The sequence below is a fragment of the Thermobia domestica genome, chromosome 10 (assembly GCF_964235325.1).
Source record: "Thermobia domestica chromosome 10, izTheDome1.hap1.1, whole genome shotgun sequence".
NCBI lineage: Eukaryota > Metazoa > Arthropoda > Insecta > Zygentoma > Lepismatidae > Thermobia > Thermobia domestica.
Window position 1 is genome coordinate 85,607,927 of NC_137463.1, and position 20,640 is coordinate 85,628,566.

The 20,640-nt window shown below is 37.2% G+C and overlaps 1 protein-coding gene across 1 annotated transcript in view; it reads right to left on the bottom strand.

Annotated features, from left to right (window-relative positions):
* The window catches only part of LOC145662523 (aminopeptidase N-like), a 125,097-nt gene extending 104,871 nt beyond the window's left edge, over window positions 1–20,226 (bottom strand). The window contains exon 1 of the mRNA XM_081728183.1: window positions 20,077–20,226. The gene's annotated coding sequence lies outside the window, so the exon portion shown is untranslated. The remainder of the gene's footprint in view (window positions 1–20,076) is intronic.
* Between the last annotated feature and the right edge of the window lie 414 nt (window positions 20,227–20,640).

A 20,640-nucleotide genomic window follows, 5' to 3' on the forward strand; every position in this document is an offset into this window, starting at 1 on the left:
CCGAACGGACGGACCGGAAGGACGGGTGTCGAAAAGTCACATTTTCGGTATGTAGACGCCATGAAACATGTAAATCCGTTGAAACCTGAATTTGATATATTATTTTCACAATCACTATTATTTCTTCTCTCTTTTGTCGCTCGAAAAAGAAAAGCCTGAGTTTACCACAAAAAGCTAGGGAGTTTCTCAAAAAATATTCAATTACAGGACCACCGCACTAAACTTTTTCAATTCAATTTCTTAACTGTGTTAGGCCGCAGTTGTTACTGAAGTGTGTATTTGGATAATACGAATAAAATTATCGTATTATTCAAATACATTGAATGTCAGATTATCGAATAAAAAACTTCGATTGAAGAAAATCCATACTACAAAACTAACTCACACTTTGAGCACATTTTCATTAGACATATAATGGACCAATTAATGCAATCATTGTTTATGAAATATGAAAAAAATCAAATGAGTCACTTTGGGAAAGTCGTTCAAAAAGAACACGTCAGGAGTAACCTACCTCTTGTGAATTGTTTCGAACAATGAGTTAAGATATACTTTGGTTATTAATGAAATATTTATTTGCGAAATTTGAACAAAATCGCCTGTCGTTCGAGAAAATTGTCGGGGAAAAAACCTTGACCCCAAAAATAAACTATCCGTTGTAATTGTTTTTTATAGAAATGACTTATACTAAAATATAGGGTTATTAATGAAATACTTATTTATGAATTATCAATAAAATTGTCCGAGTAATTTTTGAGAAAATCGTGAGGGAAAAATAACTCCCCGAATAAACTATCTCTTGAGGATTCTTTCAGGGTAAGCGAGTTATTCCATATTACTAGGTTTTTAATGAAATATTTATTTCTGAGTACGAACAAAATTGCTTGACTCATTTTTGAGAAAACCGTGGAGGAAAAACACCCCCAAGAGTAAACTACCCCTCGCATATTTTTTCAGGACAAACGAGTTTTGCCATATTGTTCGGTTATTAACGAAATATTTATTTTTGAAATATGAATAAACTCTTTTGAGTCGTTTTTGAGAAAATCGCCCAGACAACACTCCACCAAGAATAAACTACCCCTCGCATTTTTTTAGGACAAACGAGTTATGCCATATTGATAAGTTATTAATGAAATCTTTATTTATGAAATATGAACGAAAACATTTAAGTCCATTTTGAGAAAATCACTGAGAAAAAACTCACCCCCTTAGTATAAACTACCCCTTGTAGATTTTTCTCAGATAAATGCTTTATACCACAAAATAGGGTTGCTAATTAAATATTGATTTATAAAAAAGAAAGAAAACAAGATCGTTAGAGCCAGTTATGAGAAAATATCTTTTTTTATTTTCATCGTACAGGAAACTACCCTTGTTTTGGGAGTAGGAGGGAAATAAAAAAAAACTATAGGAAATACTATGAAAATCTTAAACTAAAATTTGGTGCAGATAAGTTGAACATACCGTAAATTTTTCAACTAATTTACGGTATGTTCAAGTATGGCTTCTAGGCGAGGTATGGCTTCAGGTATGGCTTCTAGGCGAGTGCACAGAAAAGTGTAGCGAACGGACGGACGAACTGATGGACATGTATCGAAAAATAACTTTTTCGGTGTTAGGGGCTATAATACGTGTAAATTCGTTGAAATCTCAAATTTGATTTTTTTTTCGAACACCATACTTTCTTCTCTCATTTGTCACTTCAAAGTAAAAGGAACTCAGAACTACAGATAAAAGACACCTACTTTTACACATAGACATTTATTGATTTAAAACTGTTTTAGTTTGTGTCATTTCACTTCCAATTGAAAGGTTTTACAATGATTAACGGCATACCAATGACGAGACGGAAGTTTTCAGGAAGTAAATGCATTCAGAAGTCTAGACTGCATTACAGCCTGTTTTTATTTCTGCAATTGTTAACAGCTGTAATTTCGTCCAAACGCTACATGAAATAATTTTTGGTTGACGTCATTGTATTACTATTTTAGTATTGTTCTCTTCAGACTTGGTTGAAGTTTTGTCTTAACGGTTATACATTTTTTCTTTCTTATTTCATCGTTACACATAAGAACAAAATGTTATGGTGAGTGGATAGATTCGAACCTACGAACATTGAGTTTATATTCTTCCAACACTTTACCAATGGACCAAGCTTTGTCTTCACGTTAACGCTCGGTTACAGGGTTTACTACGATTTAAATAAAATGGCTGGCTGTTAGAATTCCCTGCTCACATATTTCGATAAATAATTTTCATTGCTTCGTAGATACGTAGAGCAATGTTTAGATACACATTTTAGGAGAGTGAATTTTAGTGTATATAATAATTTCATGCCAGGTAAAAGCTAGATAAGTTTTGATAAAATGTTTCATATGTAGTTCTCAATAATAAGCTTGCTGTTCGGAGTGAAGTTCCAAGGTTCAGCATTGCCTAGCAGTTTTTGCTATTAATATCCCTTCTAACAATATTGGCAGTGGACAAAAGTTAGCCCGTGTTGAAGCTTTTTGCTCCTAATTTAGTTATTTTACTTATTTAAGGAATATATTGAAAATTGTCAGCAGGCACGTATGCAGTAATTTATTTCGGGAGAAGTCCGACTTCAATATTAGGATAAATTATAATAAAATTTAAAAGATAATCCTTAAATTTAGGCTAAATTTACAGAGAAGTTGGGATTTCAGAGGGGAGTCCGGACCACATGGACCCACCCCTAAATGCGTCCTTGTTTGTCAGTAACGTTTCCTCATTTTGAAACCCTCAAAAACTTCGGATATATAAAGGAAAACAAGTTATTTTCGATAAAATATCACTTCAGAAGACGCGACAGTTTTATTGCACATGGTGGTATCCCAAGTTCACAAGGGCAAGAATTCATTAATTTTGATTCTCTGTCATTGTGCTCTATCGAAAGGTTAGGTTTGTAACATATTACTCCTACGAACAAGCATGACTGGCAGATAGGAATACTGAACACAACTCCAGAGAAATGCATGCTGAACTTACGTTTATAGCTACGCTTTGGTGATTTGCCCTCAAGGTCAATCGAGTGGTAATTCAGTTCCGTCCCTGTTCTTAAGTCATGTTCGTATTACTTCGAACAGTTTTGATAATGAAAAGCATGCCTCTTAATATAACAGACTTCTTTCGCGTAAGAAATCGAAACTCAGTTGGTCAGAGCAACTAGTCTGTAAGAATTAGGTTGTTAGTTAGTTAGGAGCCCAGTACGAGTAAGGGTTTTTATTACTATTGTTTTTATCTTTTTTATGTGAGGAAAAATCAAATTGTGACATCGCGATATCAAGTGTATTTGATTAGGTAGCTTTGTCTTAGCTAAACTTTAAACATCAGTAACCGTCGAAATTATTTCACCAACTGATCACTTACTGAACATTTCAAACACGTCAAACCAGTAGCATAACATGAAGGTTAACCTCTCCTCCGCAGTCTTTAGTTATGCGTCCGTACTTTCAAGGGCGGACTAAGGGCCGGGCGACTGCCCGGGGCGCCAGAGAAAGAGGGACACCAAAACGAGCCTCAAAAAGTAAATTTTATAATGTGCTTTCTACTGACGTTTTTGGTTTATATTCTTGTAAAGTAGTGGCAATTATTTGATCTTTTTCCATTTCACTATGGAAGAAGAGAGTTTCATAGTACTAAGGGGGCTGTATCGAAAAATTGAGAGATGGCATATAGAATAAAGAGTGCCGGGAATTAAGTATTGTTTGTTTGTTTGCTTGAGTTTAGCGTTCCACGATTATGCCTTAATGGGCAAGGGAGATGTGGATACTAATTATAGTGGAATCCGAACCACTTTTATCGTTCAACAGTAATCCACCGGGAATTAGACCCGGTACCACAGAAGGCAGGCGTGCTAGCCACTAGACCAGGGGGGTGGAGTTGGTATTGTTTATAGCGGGCCATATTCTTTGTGAAGTTTTCCTAGGTAATGGATTTCTTTTTGAAAATGGGTTTAAAACAGGGGCGTCATTTAGGGAGGGCAGGGAGGGGCATTTGCTCCCCCTGAGTTTGAGATGTATATAGATTTTATCATTAGAATAGTAGTAAATCAGTGAAAAACGCGAAATTTTACTTATATCAAGAGGTCTTGCCCCCCCAAAGCAAAATCTGAAATGACGCTCCTGGTTTAAACTATTAAAAACACTATGATAAAATGTAAAATATAGGCTACTACTAGGGGAAGGGCGCCAAAAAGTCACTTTGCCCGTGTGAAAATTTGGCCTGCTCCGCCCCGGCGTACTTTCTGTATATTTTTTGGCCTTGCAGCTTGTGCGGTCCCCACGCCACATTGTTGCGGGGGCGCTATTTACGCCTACCCTTCGAACGTAATTCAATAACTGTTTAAGAAATTCTACCATCAGCGTAAACGGGAATATATTTTTCTAATAGTCCCATAGAACTTTCACTCAGAATGCCAGATGCAATTTTTCAGAGTGGGCTCTGGCTAAGTAGAAGGAAGATCTGTTTCCTAAGTAAGTTCCTTTCAGAAAGTTTGCTATTTCTTTAACAGTGATGTAAATAAATATACTTATCGTTATTAGCTCGACACCAAACCATCCTGGACAAATCCCTCTAGAACAATGATCGGCAAAAGTTATTCTGCATAATTTTATAAGCGACTCAAGGGTGAAACACTTGTTAACGAAAGCAATGTTGTGTATATACTGCCTTGTTTCTGACAAAATATAAAGTCTTTTGTAATCTTTAGACACTTTTCCTATTCTTTTTGTCACCCTTGGTTGTGTAAGGAAGCCTCGAACAAATAAAGAAGAGGTATTATTACAGATAAGGGGCGCTATAAATATATTAGGTATTTCTTTTGTTACCTAACCATAACGGTCTAGGGTCGTCTTCAGTAGAATAAAAAATGCTACGTGATATTACATTCACGAAGGAGGAAAGGATGCTCTAAATATATTTCTTATTCATTTTGTCTGCCCTGCTTCTCAGAAATTACATACCTTCTGTTGGAGGGTGCTGAAAAGAGAGGAGGGGAAATAAAACGTCGTGCCCCCTCATACATTTTAAATTTTGTGACGTGGTTGCTCAAATTATTACTAAAGAAAGCACTTTAAACTAAGATGTGTAAAGTTACAACATTATGTAAGGGTGGCATATTCATTATTATTATTAATAATAATAATAATAATAATAATAATAATAATAATAAATATGAATGTCTTTGGAGAGCCGAAATTATGTGAGACGAACAATGATATGTAGAGGTTTAAGATGGGTGTCATAGAGGAGGAAAAACCAGGATTTTTCTCTCTCTGACTCTCTAACGTTAAGATTATGTGCTGAAGGTAAGAAGCATCATCATTCTACAATAGGTTGCTTTTACGTAGAATATCTATTACTTGAGCTCCCCTCCTTCGGGCAACTTTGCTTATGTAGTAAATTCAAAACAATTTCAATTTAAGACAAATATTTATAGGGAAAATTAAACATTTAATAGGGAAATCTGTTATCAAAATATCCAAACACGTAGATAGAAGACTATGTAGTGAGAAACATTGTGAAACTATAAAATTCTCCAAATTAGAATTAACATTTACTGGAAAACATTCGTTATGCATCAGTGAGCACAGGGGAAATAATTACGAATCTGTTTGCAAACAAAAATTAGAGACACTAATGCAAATGCGACGATATTTTCTCTTTTTTTGGGGGGGGGTATCGTCATGAGTTTTACACATATGTTACAATTTGATTCTTTCCCAAATAAAAAATAAATAAAATAACCTTAGTGATAAAAATGACAACAGTCCTTCACGGGAGTCGAACAGTCTACCTTCGGTATACAAACTCGTTGCTTTACCTAACTGAGCTATTTGCTCTCTTACGTAAGCTGAACCTGTTCTACAGTAAAGAAGATTTTTCATTACGATTGGGCTAACAATTCGTCTTTTTCCATAGGTAATTTCCACTATTTGCACTATCTATACGTTAATACTTAGCATAGATTCATATATTTGGAGTTCGCTGATAATGCATATAATAAGACATACTAGAAATATTTCGTTAAAATTTTGTTTGTAGATCCAATCCACGCTTCTCTCAATGACATAGATGTCGCTGCTTCGTGTTGAACTGCAGAATTCCCTCGCGTTCTTGAAAATTTCCCACTTTAGCAGAGTTGGTAATTCTCGAGATTTCTGTCGTTTTAAGGTTTTTTGCTTCTAATTTCTTTATTTTAAGCTAATATCTAACACAAATATTAAAAACGGGTTTGTTATTAACCTGTCCTGCTGGGGAAACCTTCCGAAATTTCGAACATATAAAGAAAACGGAGATATTTTCAAAAAACTTCAAAATAAAGAGACGCGTCATTTATTTTGCTCATGGTAGTACATGCGTGTGTACAAAACTGTGAGTTGCTCTTTCATTTGATATAATATTCATAATTGTAAGTTAATTGTAACAGATACTACAAAGTTTCAAAACCCTAATATTAATTTTAAAACACCCTGCATTACTTCAAATTGTGTCATCCTATATTCATGTCTTGTATATACATATCATCAGGGCCGGCCTTAGGCAATTTGTCGCCCCGTGCAATGGCATAATTTGCCGCTTCCATTTCTCCAGAAAGAAAAAATCTTAAAAGTAATGATTTTAAGTATGCTACTCCAGCATGAACATCGAAAAGCAAACACACCTGCAGAGGAAAGATGGTAATCCTTTTTATAGAATTCAATATCGAGCTTCAATCTCAATGTATCAGTTTGCAATTCCAGTGCAACTTGCTCTTTTATTTTTATTTCTTGATTTTTCTTCTACATCTGTTAACATTCTTTCTATAAAAAAAAAAAAAAAAAAAAAAAAAACTTGTTTCTATCTTCAATGATAAGGAACTAGTTGTCATATCAAAATCGCGATAACTTATTAAATGGAACAGATATTCGCTACTATTTGAGAATTGAATTCTTGCATTTGACAACAATCAAGCAATTTGTGCTTGGATTTATTCGACCATTTGCTTTAGCATTGCCCATGTGACCTTAAACTAATGCAACCTAAACATAATTTATGAATGTAGTATTCAAATAGGTCAGCTTAGTAAATATAACTGCCATCATCATGAAGCCTGTTTCCAACAAGAAATATTTAATTTAAATAATATACTTATGACAGATTTTGCCGGACCCTCCAAACTTGCCGCTTCATGCCAATGCACGTGTTGCATATACGGTAGAGCCGGCTTTGCATATCATATATATATCTAGTTTACAAATTATTCATATATGATATTTAGAAAAATACCATTAGGCAAATTAGTATTAGTTTTTACCTTTAGACAAGTTATTCGAATTTTATACTGTTCGTGACATTATTTTCGTACTTATTAAAGGCCTGCTTTCACGAAAAAACAAAATTTCATTTCTGCTTTTATATCTTAGTTGATATTGACGAAAACTGCTGAAACCCGAATTGTTAATAGGTATGCTACTCATATAAATTGTAAAATATTTGTAGCGTATTAGTATCTAGCGTTTAATTTATGTTGCATTTTACGGTGATTACACCTACATAAAAATATTTCATACTTAAATAGACGTAAGATGCATTACAAATTACTATTTGAAAAAAAAAACGAAATTTAGAAAAAAACGAGAGGCAATGTTTTTTTTTTCTAAAAAAATGTACATTTCTGAAAAAATACGAACGTTTTTTTTTTTTTTTTATTTACAACACTACATATAATTGAGGAAAACTAAGAAGCAAGACGTCAGAGGAATGGTACAGTAATAATACGTGATCAAGTAATCAATCACAAACTACAAATAGCCTGTAGACGTCAAGATAAGGCAGATATGGAAGAAAGAGAGCTATGGAGGGGACTGACCGTAGAGTCCGGCCCCCCTCTGCTCGTAAGATGTGTATAGACTGTTGTAGTAGGAAGGGTAGCACTTTGTCTCACTCTTGGCGCCTGGGCCAATGCCTCAGAACCCATGGTCCCTGGCCCAGGGTCAATGATTTAGGGGTACTTAGGGCCACCTCCTGTAGATTTTGGCAGGGGTACCTTGGCCCACCCGCCAAATTTTCAAAGGGGTGCACCAATGTACCTATGTCTTATTAAAGGTAATGGACCCTGTGCATGCCCATATAATCATATAGGGCAATAAGACCTCATCAAAGGGAATAAATTATGTCAAAAAACCCCGTAATTTAAATTTTTGCAATTTTTTAATCATGAAAGGGAATGAGATGGACCCTCAAAACTTATAGAGGTACATACCTTGGTCCTAGGTTACCATACCCAATTTTTAAATTTGGCAATTTTCAAATTTTAAGAGGTAGTCCTATATATCCCTCCCAAAATTTAGGGAGTGGGCCAAGATGCCCCTGCCAAAATACACAGGGGATGGCCCTAAGTACCCCTAGGTCATTGACCTAGGGCCAGGGACCATGGGTCCTGAGACGGGGACCCAGGAGCCAAAAGTGAGACCAAGTGCTACCTTTACTACTACAACAGTCTATATACATCGGAGGTTACGAGGAGAGGGGGTCCGGTCAGTCCCCTCCATAGCTCTCTTTCTTCCTTATCTGCCTTATGTTGACGTCTATAGGCTGTCTGTAGTTTGTGATTGATTACTTGATCACGTATTATTACTATACAATTCTCCTAACATAGTGCTTCTTAGCTTTCTTCTGTCGTTATGTGCTACGCCTCTGCCCTCACTTGTCAGAGTATTGTCGAATGTAATGTCAGATTTTAGTATATGATTAACTGTACTGGGTAAATCCATTTGAAGTGGTCTAGAAAAGGAATAAATCGTTGCTCGACAATTTTTAAAAATTCTGATTTTTCGTGTGCTATTACCTTAACATGTCATTAGTTCAAAATTAGCATGATTTTAATTTCATTGGCTTTTGGTTTCGAGTGGCAGCCATATTTGTTTTCGAAGATGTGCCATTTTGTGGTGTTGTAAGGGGTTACAGAATCTGAAATATCTCAGCCCCTAATTACCCTATCGATGTAAAACCAAAACCAAAATATTCAGTAGGTCCTACACTTTAAGAGCGTATAGTAGTTATTGTCATTCATAAATTATAAATGGGTAAAATTATAATTTGAAAAAGTAGGTGATTGACGTTAAAAATCCCAACTTTGGCACCTATTTTTTTAAGAAGGAAAGTTGTCAGGAAGTTGAGCTTTACTGAATAAAGATGTCTGATATGGTTCTTATTACTCACCAAGTTTCAACCGTTAGACGTGTCCCCCTTTTTTTCTAGAAATTATCAAAAATTCAGAAAACTGGAAAAAGTTCATATTTCACAGGTATATATCTCTGGTGGGGGACCTGATAAAAATATACAATTCCTCCCCACTACAGGTCTACATAATATTATTCTATACCGAAAATTAGAAGTTTCAGATTAGAATATAAGTCTTTATTATGAACACAAAGTTATACTTATAAATAAGCATAGGCAGAAGTACGGATAAACGATATTTTACTATATATCCATCATAAATCGGTTGGCAATGGATGAATAATGCATAGAGTGGTTAAGCACAACATACAAGAACAATACTGGCTCTTACGTACCACTTAAACAGTTTGTTCCACAAAAAGTTTGGATTTTGGTCACACAACTGTGGAGTGATAGTACGACACTGACCCGTTGCTGTTCTAAGCTCATTGGGTATAAGCTTTCATAAAATGTTCTTGAAAGGTACCCATGTCTTGTCGTCTCTTGAAATTTTGAATGAAGTTCGTGGTCCTGGGGGTTCGTAAAAATGAAATTTCACGTCATCATGTTTGATACTCACATCTTTAACAATTCCAAAAGTACCACTTTTTTCATAAATACGTGCAACTGTGTCACCTGTTTGGAAGCAGTGCAAGGACGCTTTTCTCACATTTACTTCCTGAAAGTCAGTAGAAACTAGGGATGGACAAAACCGTTTTTATGAAAACCGGTTTCTAAAAAAACAAAACCCGAAAAACCGACATTTCGGTTTTCTCCAAAACCCGGTTTGTTTTTTACCAAAACAAGTTTCGGTTTCCTCTAAAACCTGTTCGGGTTTTTCGCCGGAACCGGTTTTGGTTTTCTTCAAAACCGGTTCGGGTTTCCACCGAAACTGGTTTCGGTGAAAACTTTTGGAAAGCACATAAAACTATTTCTGTGGAAACAGATTCGGTTTCCGGAGAACAACGAAACACTATTCTGATCAGAAATAGAACAAATTTTGAAAAGAAAAACAGGTACCAGTTTTGAAGAAAACTGAAACCGGATCTTGTGGAAAACCGAACCGGTTTTGGAGAAAGCTGATAACCGGTTTTGGTGAAAACTGAACTGGATTGGAAAAACTGAAACCGGTTTTTGAAAATTTTCAAAAACCGGTTTCGGATTTTCTATAAACCGAAGAACCGGCTTTTGTGCCCACCACTAGTAGAAACTGAAGTCCTGATTCAACATTATTGTTTTCGATTTTGCTTTTTCCTTGTACAACAAAGATTTTTATGCAGCATGTAGCACATAATGATCTTCCAGGAATGAGATCTACTGTATAATTCTTGTCCATTAGTAAATGTGCACTCGAAATTTCTGAAAGTCCTTTTGTTATAGTTTTTTTAATGGATTTTTAGAGGGTCGCAACACGAATTACCAAAAAATGACTGTACTTTCGAGAAAACTTCACTTCATGGTAGTTGCATATGTTTACAATGCTACTGCTTGTTCGCATTAGCAGAAGATTCCTCTTCTCTTCACTGAAGTCACTAAGGACGTAATGCATCTTACTATCGGCCCATACACATATTTCTGACATTCTTCACCAATACATTTGCCTACATCACATTCCATTTTCTTCACAAATTTGATGCAGTATTGATACACAGATCTGCAGAAACACAACCGCCTTCTTGCGCTGTAAGCATCTGAGTGAAGCACCATTAGTGAATTCCTATCTGATGATGTCTGAACACGATTGTGCATGGTGGAACAAACACTCTGCTGAATTGTGTTTTCAGTACATTTGTTCTGTTTGCTTATTAACAGGATAACACTTGTTCTTGTATGTTGTGCTTAACCACTCTATGCATTATTCATCCATTGCCAACCGATTTATGATGGATATACAGTAAATTCTCGTTTATCCGTACTTCTGCCTATCAGTGTTGGGCAAAATCAATTGAAATCAATTGCAATTGATCAATCAATTGAAAGTAATTGCTCTGAAAATCAATTGCAATTGATTTCAATTGCAATTGATTTCAATTTGTAATTGACAATTAATTCAATTGCAATTGAATTCAATCATAAAATTTGCAATTAAATTTTCGTCAATTGTTAATTGTTAATTGGTCACCAGGCAATTGAAACTTTTAATTGTTAATTGTCAATTGCAAAGGGTGCAATTGAAACATTTAATTGTTAATTGCAATTGACAATTGAAACTTGTAATTGTTAATTGTAATTGTTAATTGCAATTGAAATCAGCAATTAAAACTGAAGATAAGAAGATGTGTGTGTATTGTGTTGTCCACTTGTTACTGTTTTACATATTTCAAATAAGGTACTTATAAGAAATGCTGGATACCTACCATTCTTTCCCCCCCCCCATGGGAAGAAAGCCGGGAAACTAAGTATTTTTTAAAATATATTATGTTTATGGTTCTATCCCCCTCGAAAGAACTCTATATGCCCGTCATGCATACAATAGGAATGGGCACCAACGAGTTCGAGCGAGTTTTCTTTAAAACTCGACTCGACTCGAAGCAGACATCTTTAAGCTCGACTTGAGATATCGGCTCGAAAAATTTCCCCCAACTCGACTCGAATTCGGATCGAGTTTCCAGTCGAGTCGAGCCAATTCGAGTTAAATTCTTTGTGTTACTATCTTCAAGTATCATACATAGACAATATAATTATCAATGATACTACTACTACTACTATAATTAATTATCATTATAACACAGTGTACCTGTATAAACATGGAATATAGGCGGTTGGTATCGGAATACTAAAAATTAGTTGACTGTCGATCTCGGTCGTCAAGAAATCTTCAGGAGGCAAGGACATCGGTCACGAGGTTCTTGGTTTGAGTTCAGGAGGAGCAAGTATTCGGGCTCGAGCCAAAAATTATTAAAAGTTATGGGACTCCAGCCAAATATGATCAAAACTGCTCGACCCGGGTTTAGGGTTGTCAACAGCTCAAGCGGCTCGCTCACAGCTTATTCACTTATCGAGCCGAACCGAGAAGTGAGCCGAGCCAACAGCTCATCCAACCGAGCCAGCTCGAGCCGATGCTCACACGAGCCGAGCCGAACCGAGCTGATTGCTTACCCCAACCGAGCCGATTCGAGCCATCGGCTCAGTTAAGCTGACTCGAACCCAACCTATGGGCTCGTTTCAACGAAGCCGGTTCAAGCCATTGGCTCAATTGAGCCCAGTCGATGGGTAATCCCAACCAAGCCAGTTCAAGCTGTACGCTCAGTTGAACCGATCCGAGTCGGTTCGGTTGACATCACTATTCCGGTTGGGCTTCTACTTTGGCTAAAAAATTGGACCGTGCAGTTCTCAGCCTTGATGGTAAGAATTACAAAAAATGATATGAAATCTTTAGTTTTACGTCCCACGATTATGCCGGTTAGGCTAAAGGAGACGGTGATGATAGGAAATGAATGAAATGAAGAAAGTGGGAGGAAACGGGAGAACCCCGAGAAAATCCACGAGCACGGTGTTTGTCCACCACAAAGTACAAACTGCGCGAGCTGGGATCGAACCAGGGACCTCAAGCACCGGAGGTGAACGCTCTACCACTGACCCACCGCGCCAACTGGTAAGAACTACAGTATATACTTATATTGGTGCTCACGGCGTCATTAACTTGTTCCGCCACCAACGAATTTCAAGGTACTTTGTTTTGCATCTTTTGTGCGTGTTTTGTGTCGCTTTATGCGTCTATTCCCACATTTTGTGCATCACCGGAAGTGGGTCAAAATGGGCCTACAAATATGGCGGAACAAGTTATTGCTCTTCCGCCACCAATGAATTTCGAGATCGTTTCCTTCACATCGTTTTGTGCGTCTACTTCCGTTTTGTACGTCGTGGGATGTGGGTTTAAAATGAGTCCCCAAGGTGGGACGAAAACGATCAAGAGTTCCGCCACTATTAAATCTCGAGGTCGTTAATTTCACATCGCGTACCCTTTTGTACGTCTATTTCGACGTTTTGTGCGTCACTGGAAGATGGTCAAAATGGGTCTCGAAGGTGGGACGAAAATGACCCACTGCTCCGCCACTACCGAATTTCGAGGTCCTTCCTTTCGTATCGACTACTGAATTTTCGTGTTGTTTCGTGCCCCCATTTCCACGTTTCGTGCGTCACCAGAAGTGGGTCAAAATGGGCTTCCAAGATAGGACGAAAATGACCCAGTGTTCCGCCACTATCGAATTTCGAGGTCGTTAATTTCACATCGCATACCCTTTTGTGCGCGTATTTCGACGTTTTGTGCGTCACTGGAAGACGGTCAAAATGGGCCTCGAAGGTGCGACGAAAATGACCCACTGCTCCGCCACTATACCTACCGAATTTCGTGGTCCTTCCTTTCGCGTCGACTAGTGAATGTTTCGTGGCCTTATTTTCACGTTTTGCGCGTTACCAGAAGTGTGTGAAAATGGACCTCCAAAGTGTGACCAAAATGACCCATTGTTCCGACACTGTCGAATTTCTAGGTCGTTTCCTTCGCATCGTTTAGTGATTATTTTTTAAAAAGTTTTCTGTGCCTACTTCCTCGTCTTGTGCGTCACCGGAAGTGAGTTAAACGGGCCTTTAAAGTGGGAGTTAAATGGCTCACTATTCCGCCACTATCGAATTTCGGGGTTGGTTCTTTCGCATCATTTAGTGTGTATTTTGTACCGTTCTGTTCGCCTACTTCCACGTTTTCAGCATCACCAGAAATGCGTCAAAATGGTCCATCAATGTGTGAGAAAATAGAGCCATTGTTCCGCCACTATCGAATTTGGGGGGTCGTTTCTTTCGCATCGTACAGTGCCTGCTTTGTACCGTTTTGTGCTCCTATTTCCACTTTAGTGCGACAACAAAAATGGGTCAAAATGGCCTACAAGTATAGCGGAATAACTTAATGCTGTTCCGTCACCATCAAATGAGGTCGTTTCCTTCACATTTTTTATACATGATTTGTGTCGCTTTGTGCATCAGTGGGAGAGGGTCAAAATGGACCTTGAAAGTGGAATGAATATGTCTTTCTCTGCCATATTTGTAGGTCGCCTTTGACCCACTTTCGTTGACCTACAAAACGTGAAAGTATGCGCAGAAACGGTATAAATATGCACTAAACAATGCGAAAAAAGCGACCTTGAAATTCGATACTGGTGGGAGAGTGGATCAGTTTTCTTCCCACATTGAATGCCCATTTTGACCCACTACCATTGAATCACAAAACGTGGAAATAGGCTTACAAAACGGTAGAAAACACGCACAAGACGATGTGAAGGAAACGACCTCGAAATCGTTCCTGACAGAACAGCATTAACTTGTTCCGCCATATTTGTGTTTTCATTGGGAAGGCCGATGGGGGCTGAATTTGAACGTAAACACTATCGGGAGTGTCACTATAGGTCTGAGCAACCCCGATAAATATGGATTCGACACAAATTCTAGTACTTTTACATGTCCCGGTGAACGCCCCCTCAGACCCCCTTGGTTCGTATTGTGAAAAAATCTCCTCTGGCCCCCACCAACTCCCAACTAATACCGCGAAAACTATGAATGTGACACTAACATCTGCCATTTTCTACTACTTTTTACATATGCCGGTAAAAGTCCCTATAAACCTCTGGTTCCAATTTTGAAAAAAAAAAAAAAAACAATGCCTCTGGCCCGCAGCCGATGGGGGCTGTATTTGGAAGTCAACGCCTGTGGAAGTATCACCATTCATCTCAGTGAGAGCGAAAACTATGGATTTGACACTAATATCGGTCAATTTCCATTATTTTTACATGTCTCGCAATTCCCCACCCCCGGTGACTCCCGGCCCGCATACAATGGTGGCTAAATTTGAAAATCATCGCTAATGAAAGTATCACCATTGATCTCAGCCACCGCGAAAACTACGGATTTGACATTGGTCATTATGGATTATTTTTACATGTCTCGTGATTCCCGTTATAATGCCCCCGTTTCTTATCTGATGGGGGCTAAATGTGAAAGTAAACGCGGTCTTGAGTTTCACCAATGAGCTCAGCTACCCCGAAAACTATGAATTTGACATTAATATAGGTCATTTTCGATTATTTTTTTACATGTCTCGGAATTTCCCCCTCTGGTGCCCGCATACAACGGTGGATGAGTTTGAAAGTCATCGCTAGTGGTAGTGTCACCATTGATATCAGCAACCGCGAAAACTATGGATTTGACACTAATATCGGCATTTTGGATTACTTGTACGTTTCGGCATCCCCCCCCCCCCCGTTGACCCACGGCCCGTAGCCGGATACGGTGAATTTGGAAGTTAATGCGATCGGAGTTTCACCATTGATCTCAGCGACCGCGAAAACTATGAAATCGACACTGATATCGGTTATTTTCTACTAGTTTTACATGTCCCGGTAAACGCCCCCCTGAGACCCCCTGGTTCGAATTTTTTCGAAAAAACTTTGCCTTGGTGTGGGACCTGGACCAAGGTATTTTGACCAAAATTTGGTAACTCTCGGTCGACTTGTCTGGTCCCCAGGCCGGTCCCGGTAAACGTCCCCTGGAGACCCCCTAGTAAGGAATTTTAAAAAAAGTTCTTCGTCTTGGTCTGGGGCCTAGACCAAGCTACCCGTGACCAAATTTTGAAAAGTTTCGGTCCACTCGTCTCGTCCACAGGTCGCACAAAGATAGACAGATAGACACACGAACAAACTCTATTTTATTTATATTAGAAAGGTGAGATCCGCCGTTATTGTATTAGTGCGGTGCTTGAGCTATTGATCGTAAAAATTCAAACTCCGATGAGTGATAATTTTATAGGCTTGTTTTATTACAAGTTTAAACTCCTTAGTCAGTAGAGAAAAGGGCGTGAATCATAGGTCAGAGTTGATGACAATGGGTTTTGGTGGGTCTGTGGGTCGCAGTGGGTAAGAGTGGTTTTGGTGGGTCTGTGGGTCGCAGTGGGTAAGAGTGGTTTATGGTGGGTGGTGGGTCAGAGTGGGTCACGGTGGGTCGTGGGTCACGACGGGTGGTGAGTCAATTGGTCGTGGCTAAAGTTTTCATTGCCCCACGCCCTCTCTGAACTACAGTGTTGAAAATTAATCAGTGAAAATCAATTGCAATTGATCAATCAATTGAAAGTAATTGCTGTGGAAATCAATTGCAATTGAATCAATTGCCAATTAATTTCAATTGCAATTGAATTACAGAATTCAATTGCAATTACTTTCCACTGCAATTACTTTCAATCAATTGATCAATTGCAATTGATTCTCCTTTTTTAATGGCCTACTGCAATTAACAATTAACCATTACTTATTTCAATTGTTAATTGCAATTAACAATTAAATTTACAGATTAATTGTTAATTGTTAATTCAATTGAAATTTGCCCAACACTGCTGCCTATGCTTATTTATAAGTATAACTTTGTGTTCATAATAAAGACATAGTCTAATCTGAAACTTCTAATTTTCGGTATAGAATAATATTATGTAGACCTGTAATGGGGAGAAATTGTATATTTTTATCAGTTCCCCCACCAGAAATATATACCTGTGAAATATGAACTTTTTTCCAGTTTTCTGAATTTTTTATAATTTCTAGAAAAAAAGGGGGACACGTCTAACGGTTGAAACTTGGTGAGTGATAAGAACCATATCAGACATCTTTATTCAGTAAAGCTCAATTCCCTGACCTCCTTCCTTCTTAAAAAAATAGGTGCCAAAGTTGGGATTTTTAACGTCAATCACCTACTTTTTCAAATTATAATTTTACCCATTTATAATTTATGAATGACAATAACTACTATACGCTCTTAAAGTGTATAACTTACTGAACATTTTGGTTTTGGTTTCACATCGATAGGTTAATTAGGAGCTGAGATATTTCAGATTCTGTAACTCCTTACAATACCACAAAACGGCACATCTTCGAAAACAAATATGGTTGCCACTCGAAACCAAAAGCCAATAAAATTAAAATCATGCTAATTTTGAACTAACGACATGTTAAGGTAACAGCACACGAAAAATCAGAATTTTTAAAAATTGTCGGGCAACATGCATTGGACCACTTGATATGGATTTACCCTGGTTCCATGCGTATTTTCGTCGAGCTCACGCGATATTTTGTCTCATAATCCGCAACGTGTTGTGTTGGCACTGTCCCTACTCTTCCTCCCATAAGTACGGAACGGTTGCAATCGAGGATTTCCCCTCTATGGATTTTCGTGTTAGTAACAAATCGATTGGCCATAGTCTCGTTCCACATTTCGTGTGATACCAGAAAAGGTTTCCTCGTTTTTAACCATTAGTAATGAAAACTGATAGGCGATGCAACCAAAAGTAACACACTGACTACAACATAGCAAAAATTGCCTGACTGTAGTTCACAGTATTCACTGAAATAGATACACGATCTTTATGATAAGGAGTTAAAATATTGTTATTCTATTAACAGACATTCCCTAAAATAATTTATTTCTTATAAAACACAAATTAAAAACATTTCAATGTTATGTTCCATCTATTGCTTGTTAATTTGATTAATTGGAAAGTATATTTGGTTATTTCATCAAACCTAAGACGTATATTGTAGACTGAAAATGAAATCTGTGCTAAGTGCCGAAAATGGAAAGGTTCGGTTTAATTTCAAAATGTGGGCCTATGTGCCTAACATTGCTCAGTTAAAATCGGACTATCTAATATTCGCTATGCAAGTAGTTCAAATAATAGTCAGAAGAATCAGCATAGGCCTATGTGCCATCAGTTCTGAAGTAATATCTGGGCTTTTTACTCAACATTTTCGTTTTGGCACTTAGCACGGATTTTATAGTCACTTTACAATTATGCCTTCATAGAAAAACTAAAAATTAAGTATGATACACTGTTAGTAAGACTATTCATGGCTTTGGATTAATTGTTTTAACAAATAAATAAATAAAAATTAAAAAAAAAGTACAACAATGACTATATATATGTCTGTTAAAAGAATTTAAACTTTTTTATAACAATGACTATATATATGACGGTTAAAGAATTTAAACTTTGTTATAATAACATTTATATATATGTCTGTATTTTCCAGCGGCGTAGCGTAAGGGAATGTAGCCAGATATTCTTTGAGAGGACTGACATACACAAGCATAACTATAATGCATTCTGTAGAATCACGGTTACCGATCCGGTAGGCCACCCTCTGCCCTTCACAAAGTTTACTTGTGCTCTTCCGTATCTGGATATCTGGCAATGAATAGATACATAGAAATAGGCCCCCAGAGTTGCTTTAAGTGCTTTCTATTTGTATCTTCAAATGATATAAACACTCAGTCCCATATTCACGAACGGGCACCTGAGGTCCGGACCCAAGATGACAAATTTCTAGGGGTGACATTAAAAAAAAAAAAAAAAAAAAAAAAAAAACGATATTGAAGTATGGTATGCGGAGAAAGAAGCTGCCCACGAGAAAGAAATAAAGGGAATTATACTGAAAACAATATTTATATAAAAGTGGAGCCGTTTTTCTCGTCACAATGCTAGTGGCAGAAAAGGAGCTGAGACAATTGCTTATTGGCGTCTAACGTAATCTACGCATTTGCTACTGTATGCCCCACCAGGCGTGCAATTACGGGAGCCTGGGCCCCTAAATGTTTTGGCCTCCTAATTATTAAGAGTAGTTATTGATAAAAGAGATCCAGAATTGTGACGATTGGACCCCCTAGCATATTTGTGCCTCTCCTAAACTTTAATGGCTGGTTGCGGGCCTTAATGAGCAGACTCAGCCTGTTAATCTTCTATTTGTGTTGTGTAATCGTATGGGATGATTGCAAATTATGCCGTGCTAAATATAAAGCTTCTGCAAGTTGTTTAATGAACATGGCTTTACACTCCTTTCTTGTGATAAATTATTGGCTCACCTCTCCCTGGCTATGCCCTTGCGTTCTGTACTAGATTTATGCTTTTGATTAGCAACATTGATCGTTGGTGGTCAAGAAAAATTGGCGGTATAATTATTTTTCGTTGTGATTTGAAATGAATATTTGTTTTATTTTTTTTACTGTAGTATGAATAAAATTACATTTATAACTAAGAGACAAAGCTGTGGAAAGTGTTCGGCTGCTACAAGGTATAGTACCTTACTAACTTTTAGCAAATGATGACTACGATAACAATACCAGACGCAAATTTAATTTATTTTTTTGTTAACAACTACCATATCTCGGTTTACTTACGAGCAGCGCTGCTCTCTGAAAGGGATACGACCTATCCCAAAGCTTTCCATAAAAAGGACAACTAGCAATCAGTCGCAAATATTTCAGTCTTCGTGGTATGATGATAGGTTTTCTTGGCTTTCTGGGTGTTCTGTAGGGAATAAAATGTTATGTTTCGTCTGCATTATGTTTGGGGCAAAGGAGTCGGAGTGGTGTTCGAACGGTATTTCTGATTTGGGTAATTTCATGAAGAAAGCTGAGTCATTCCATGATGAGTCATCGAAACAACATTTGCTGCATAGTGAATCTTTTCACTTGTTAAGCAAAATACACATTGAACATGCATTGCATTGTATTATATCAGACAAGTGACTAACTTTGGCATCCCCATTTCGGAATACCACGCTACGCTACTGGTATTTTCATTAATTTCGATAGTGTCTGAAGAAGGATATGCTAGATATCCGAAACTGTTACAAATTATAATTTAAAATAAAGTAAAGTTTTAAGCTTTGGTCAGTGTCTCTTTTGTTAAAATGATACACTGTATTTGTTAAATGTTATCCTAGGATTAAACTTCAAAACTGCAATTATGCCTTTAAAAAAAGTGTATTCCATTTAAAACATACTTGTGTTGTGAAATTAGAGAAAAGTGCTCTAACCACTTACCTGAAGTTAACGGCTTCGTACAATTATTAACTACCCAAATTTCCTACAAGAATGCACGGTTTTGATCACACTGTTCGAAATATTGTAATACATTGTGGCTTAAATAGATTTCAATTATCTACCAGCACATGCATTTAAAAATAAATTAATATGAATATTCCTGTTAATCTATATTTACATTCGCTACGAAAATCTCACTTATCAGAAAATTATTGGCTGTTATTCTCCATTTATCAAATACTTTCGCGTGAAAACATCTGTGACCCTGAAGGTTATGAGTTCCTAGAAAATGAAAGTTATCGCAAGTAGCGAATTTACATATGTCTGTTGAAGACTGATTGTTCAGAGGCATCATTTGCAGGAGGAAATAGCGATATACATACATACAGCATTTGTGATATATATATACACACATGTCTATGTGTATATCTATCTCTACACGTGTACTATTAGTTAAATAGACACATATACATACAGGGTGGCTACAAAGTCCTTTTACCCAGGGGTGGATAACTTAACGTAACTGTAACGTAACGAAAATAGTTCTCTGTAACAAAATTATTG